Consider the following 6,285-nt stretch of genomic DNA (forward strand, 5'->3'; position numbering starts at 1 on the left):
AGACCAAGTATTAGGTCACAAAACAAGTCTTAATAAGTTCAAAAATATAAAAATCATGGAATATATCTTCCAGCACAATGCATGCAATGAAGGTAGAAATCAATAACGGGGAAAACTAGAAAATTCACACATGGAAATTAAGGTACTCTTAAACAACAACTATGTCAAAGAAGAAATCAAAAGGGAAAATAGAAAATAACCTGAGGCAAATGAAATGAAAATACTACAAACCAAAATTTATGAGATGCAGCAAAGGGGAGGGGAATTAATAGCTGTAAATGCTTACATTAGAAAAAGATCTCAAATCAGAGACCTAACTTCACAACTGGAGAATGTAGATACGGAAGAGCACACAACCCAAACTGAGAAGAAGATGGAAATAACAAAAGATTAGAGAAGAAATAGAGGGGAAAAAATAATCAACAACCAAAGTTGGTTCTTTTAAAAGATCAATAAAATCGACAAACCTTTAGCTAGACCAATGAAGAAAAAGAGAACACAAATAACTTAAATCAGAAATGAAAGAGGGAATATTGCTACCCAACCCCGCTGAAATAAAAAAGATTATAAGAGGATGCTATGAACAATTGTATGTCAACAAATTACATAAACTAGTTGAAATGGACAAATTCCTAGAAACACAAATTACCTACATTGGCTTAAGAAGAAATAGAAGATCTCAATAAACCAATAAGTAGTAGAGATTGAATTAGTTACCAAAAACCTCCCTACAAAGAAAAGCCCAGGACCAGATGGCTTTTAGGGGAATTTTACCAAACATTCCAATTACAACAACAATCCTGCACAAATTCTTCCCCCCAAAAAACTCTCCCTAATTCATTCCATGCAGCCAACATCACCCTCATAGCAAAGCCAGATAAAGATACCACAAGAAAAGGAAATAGCTCTTATGAATATAGATGCAAAATCCCCCAAAAGCACTAGCAAACCAAATCCAGCAGCCCATTAAAATAATTATATACCATGATCAAGTGGGATTTATCCCAGGTATGCAAGGGTGGTTCACCATAAGAAAATCAATTAATGTAACACATCACATTAACAAAACGAAGGGGATAAAAACAACATGATCATCTCAGCACAAAAGAATGCATATAACAAAAGTCAGCAATCCTGATAAAAACACTTAGAAAAGTAGGAATAGAAGGAAACTTCTTCAACATGATAAAGGGTCTATATAAAAAACCCACCACAAAAATCATACCCAATAGTGGAAGGCTAAAAGCTTTCCCTGTAACATCAGGAAGAAAACAAACATGCCCACTTTCACCACTGTTATTATATTGGAAATTCTATCTAGAACCGTTAGGCAACAAAAAGAAATAAAACCCATAGAAATGGGAAAGGAAGAATTAAAAGTTTCCCTTTTTACATATGACATGATACTGTATACAGAAAATCCTGAAAAATCCAGAACAAAGTTACTAGAGTTAATAAATGAATTCAGCAAAGTGGTGGGATACAAGGTCAATGTGCAAAAATCAGTAGTGTTTCTATATACTAGAAATGTAACAATCTGAAGGGGAAATGAAGAAAAAACTTCCACTTAGAATAGCAACTGAAAGAATCAAATATCTGGGAATAAATGTAACCAATGATATCAGTAAGGGACTTGTACACAGAAAAGGACAAAACAAGTCAATCAGCAAATTTATAAGAAAGGGTAAACGACTCCGAATAGCCAAAGTGATCTTGAGAAAGAACAAAGTTGGAGGACTCACACTTCCCGATCTTAAAACATTATACAGTCACAGTAATCAGAACAGCATGGTACCGGCACAGCAACAGACATTTAGACCAATGGAATCGAATTGAGAGTTCAGAAATCAACCTGCAAATCTACTGATTTTTGACAAGGGTGCCAAGTCCACTCAATTGGGAAATAACAGACTCTCCAAAAAATGGTGCTGGGAAAACTGGATGCCCATATGAAAAGAATGAAGGTGGACCCTTACCTCACCATACAGAAAAATCAATTCAGCTCCATGCGCCGGTTCCTGGGCATCGTAGATCCTGGGTGCAAGTCTCGGATCAGGAGATAGAACTGGAGGGGACGCTAGGTGCCCTCCCTCTGGGACACAAACCAGTGCGTCCACGGGGCTGGCCCTGGCGCCACTATGCTGCTACTACGAAATGCTGCAGACGGCCAGCGCACTGCAAACACCGATGTTCTGACTTCTGGAACTGGAGGATAAGAGTTATCAGAGGAGTCAGAGGATGAAGAATTGCAGTTACAAGAGTTTCCCATGCTGAAAACACTTGATTCCAAAGACTGGAAGAATCAGGATCATTACACAGTTCTTGGACTTGGCTGTGTACGATACAAAGCTACACAGAGACAGAGCAACGCAGCTCATAAAGCAATGGTTTTAAAACATCACCCAGAAAACGAAAGCAGCTGGTGAAGCAATAAAAGGAGATAATGACTACTTCACTTGCATAACCAAAGTTTATGAAATGTTGTCTGATCCAGTGAAAAGAGCATTTAACAGTGTAGATCCTACTTTTAATAACTCAGTTCCTTCCAAAAGTGAAGCAAAGGACACAATTTCTTAGAAGTGTTTTCCCCAGTATTTGAAAGGACTTCCAGATGGTCAAATAAGAAAAATGTTCCTAAACTTGGTGACATGAATTCATCATCTGAAGATATAGATGCATTTTATTCCTTCTGGTATAATTTTGATTCTTGGAGAGAATTTTCTTATTTAGATGAAGAAGAAAAAGAGAAAGCAGAATGTTGTGATGAGAGGAGATGGATTGAAAAGCAAAATAGAGCAACAAGGGCACAAAGGAAAAAAGAAGAATGAACAAAATAAGAACATTAGTTGATAATGCATATAGCTATGATTCAAGGATAAAAAATTCAAGGAAAAGCCAAAAAAAAAAAAAAAAAAGCAGGAAAAGCAAAAGTAGAAGCAACATGGAAGGAGCAAGAGGCTAAAGAAAAACAAAAAACAAGCTGAATTAGACGCTGTTTGGTTAGCTAAGGAGAATGAAGAGGAGGAAATTAGACAGCAAGCGTTGTTGGCAAAGAAGGAGAAAGATATCCAGAAAAAAGTCATTTAAAAGGAAAGGCAAAAACTTCAAAATGCATGCAAGACCTGGAATCACAGTTCTGACAATTAGGCAGAGCAGGCAAAAACAATGGAATAAGTGGAAAAACTTTGCGATCAGCTTGAACCAGGAAGCTTACAGTGCTTGAATGAAACACATCATCTATGAAAGAAGCAGGAAAAGTTGCTCTGGAAAAACAGAAGAAATAAATGAGCAAATTAGAAAAGAGAAAGCGGAAGCTGAAGCTCATATGCAACAAGCATCTAGGAATGCTGAAAAATCAATTGGTGGAGGTGGAAATGGCAGTAAAAATTGGTCTGAAGATGATCTACAATTACTAATTAAAGCTATGAACCTCTTCCCTGCTGGAACGAATTCAAGATGGGAAGTTATTGCCAATTACATGAACATACATTCTTATTCTGGAGTCAAAAGATCTGCAAAAGATGTTATTGGCAAAGCAAAGAGTCTCCAAAAATTTGACCCTCATCAAAAAGATGACATAAACAAAAAGGCTTTTGATAAATTTGAAAAAGAACATGGAGTGGTACTTCAAGCAGACAATGCCACACATTCAGAATGATTTGAAGGGCCATGCACAGATTCTACCCCTTGGACAACAGAAGAACAGAAGCTTTTGGAACAAGCTTTGAAAACATATCCAGTAAATACACCTGAAAGATAGGAAAAAATAGCAGAAACAGTGCCTGGGAGGACAAAGAAGGACTGCATGAAATGATTTAAGGAACTTGTTGAAATGGTAAAAGCAAAGGAAGCTGCTCAAGAGCAAGTACTGAATGCAAGTAGAGCCAAGAAATGACTCAATGACAATCTTTGTTGCGTGCATTTTTATAATAAAACTGAAAATATTGTACAAATTTTCATTCTTAAAATCATACTTTGAAAGTATGTTACTCCCAACATAATTTCTGTGAGCACAAAGATCAACCATTATATAAAATAACCTTCAGGTTAGTTGTCTTATCCTTTTGAAAGCTTGAGAAAATATTTCATTCAAACTTCCAAAAAAAAAAAAAAATCAATTCAAAATGTATCCAAGACCTACATATAAGAAGCAGAATTATAAAACTAGAAGAAAACATAAGAAACATCTCCAGGACCTTGTGTTAGGCAATGGTTTCCTAGACTTTACACCCAAAGCATAAGCAACAAAAGAAAAAATAGATAAGTGGGACCTCATCAAAGTTAAAAACCTTTGTGTATCAAAGACTTTGTCATGAAAGTAAAATGACAGCCTACACAATAGGAGAAAATATTTGGAAATCACATATCTGATAAAGGTTTAATATCCAGAATATATAAAGAAATCCTACTTCTCAACAAAAAGACAAACAACCCAATTTAAAAAATGAACAAAAGATTTGAATAGCTATCTCTTCAAAGAAGATATACAAATGGCCAAAAAGCACATGAAAAGTTCCTCAACATCATTAACCATTATGGAATTGCAAAACAAAACCAAAGAGATACCATTTCACAACCACTAAAATGGTTATTATTTTTAAAATAGAAAATTACAAATGTTGGAGATGATATGGAGAAATAAGAACATTCATTCATTGATGGAAATGTGGAATGAAGCAGTTGCTGTGGAAGATAACTTGGCAGTTCCTCAGAAAGTTTTTTTTATTTTTTTCATTTTATTTTATTTTTTATCTTCATTTTATTGAGATATATTCACATACCATGCAGTCATAGAAAACAAATCGTACATAAGATTCTTCACAGTACCATTACATAGTGGTACATTCATCACCCAAATCAATCCCTGACACCTTCATTAGCACACACACAAAAATAACAAGAATAATAATTAGAGTGAAAAAGAGCAATTGAAGTAAAAAAGAACACTGGGTACCTTTGTGTGTTTGTTTGTTTGTTTCCTTCCCCTATTTTTCTACTCATCCATCCATAAACTAGACAAAGTGGAGTGTGGTCCTTATGGCTTTCCCAATCCCACTGTCACCCCTCATAAGCTACATTTTTATACAATTGTCTTCGAGATTCATGGGTTCTGGGTTGTAGTTTGATAGTTTCAGGTATCCAACACCAGCTACCCCGATTCTTTAGAACCTAAAAAGGGTTGTCTAAATTGTGCGTAAGAGTGCCCACCAGAGTGACCTCTCGGCTCCTTCTGGAATCTCTCTGCCACTGAAGCTTATTTCATTTCCTTTCACATCCCCCTTTTGGTCAAGAAGATGTTCTCCGTCCCACGATGCCAGGTCTACATTCCTCCCCGGGAGTCATATTCCACGTTGCCAGGGAGATTCACTCCCCTGGGTGTCTGATCCCACGTAGCGGGGAGGGCAGTGATTTCACCTGTCAAGCTGGCTTAGCTAGAGAGAGAGGGCCACATCTGAGCAACAAAGAGGCATTCGGGAGGAGGCTCTTAGGCACAATTATAGGGAGGCCTAGCCTCTCCTTTGCAGCAACCATCTTCCCAAGGGTAAAATCTATGGTAGAGTGCTCAACCCATCAAAACACCAGTCCCCTATGTCTGTGGTCATGTTAGCAACCATTGAGGTGAGGTAGGCCAATACCCCTGCATTCTCCACAGGCTCCTCAAGGGGGCTCTACATATATTTTCCTTGTTTTTTTTTTTTTTTTTAAATCAACTGTATGAAAAAAAAAATTAAAAAAAAAAAAAAACATACAATAAAAGAACATTTCAAAGAGACCATAACAAGGGAGTAAGAAAAAGACAACTAACCTAAGATAACTGCTTTACTTCCAACATGTTCCTACTTTACCCCAAGAAAGTACCTAATATAGCAACATTTCTGGAACTTGTTCCTACTATATCCATCAGAAATTAACAGACCATAGTCATTCCTGGGCATCCCCAGAACGTTAAATAGCTTATCTGTTCTTCTTGGATTATTCTTTCCCCTTCCTTAATTACTCTCTATTGCTAGTTCCCCTACATTCTACATTATAAACCATTTGTTTTACATTTTTCAAAGTTCACATTAGTGGTAGCATATAATATTTCTCTTTTTGTGCCTGGCTTATTTCACTCAGCATTATGTCTTCAAGGTTCATCCATGTTGTCATATGTTTCACGAGATCGTTCCTTCTTACTGCCACGTAGTATTCCATCGTGTGTATATACCACCTTTTATTTATCCACTCACCTGTTGAAGGACATTTGGGTTGTTTCCATCTCTTGGCAATTGTGAATAATGCTGC

At 36.6% G+C, this 6,285-nt stretch overlaps 1 pseudogene; it reads left to right on the forward strand.

The window, feature by feature from the left end:
• The first annotated feature begins 2,102 nt into the window (after positions 1 to 2,102).
• On the forward strand, positions 2,103 to 3,895 carry LOC119538174 (annotated as a pseudogene).
• Positions 3,896 to 6,285: the final 2,390 nt, after the last annotated feature.

The sequence above is a fragment of the Choloepus didactylus genome, chromosome 6 (assembly GCF_015220235.1).
Source record: "Choloepus didactylus isolate mChoDid1 chromosome 6, mChoDid1.pri, whole genome shotgun sequence".
Lineage (NCBI taxonomy): Eukaryota > Metazoa > Chordata > Mammalia > Pilosa > Megalonychidae > Choloepus > Choloepus didactylus.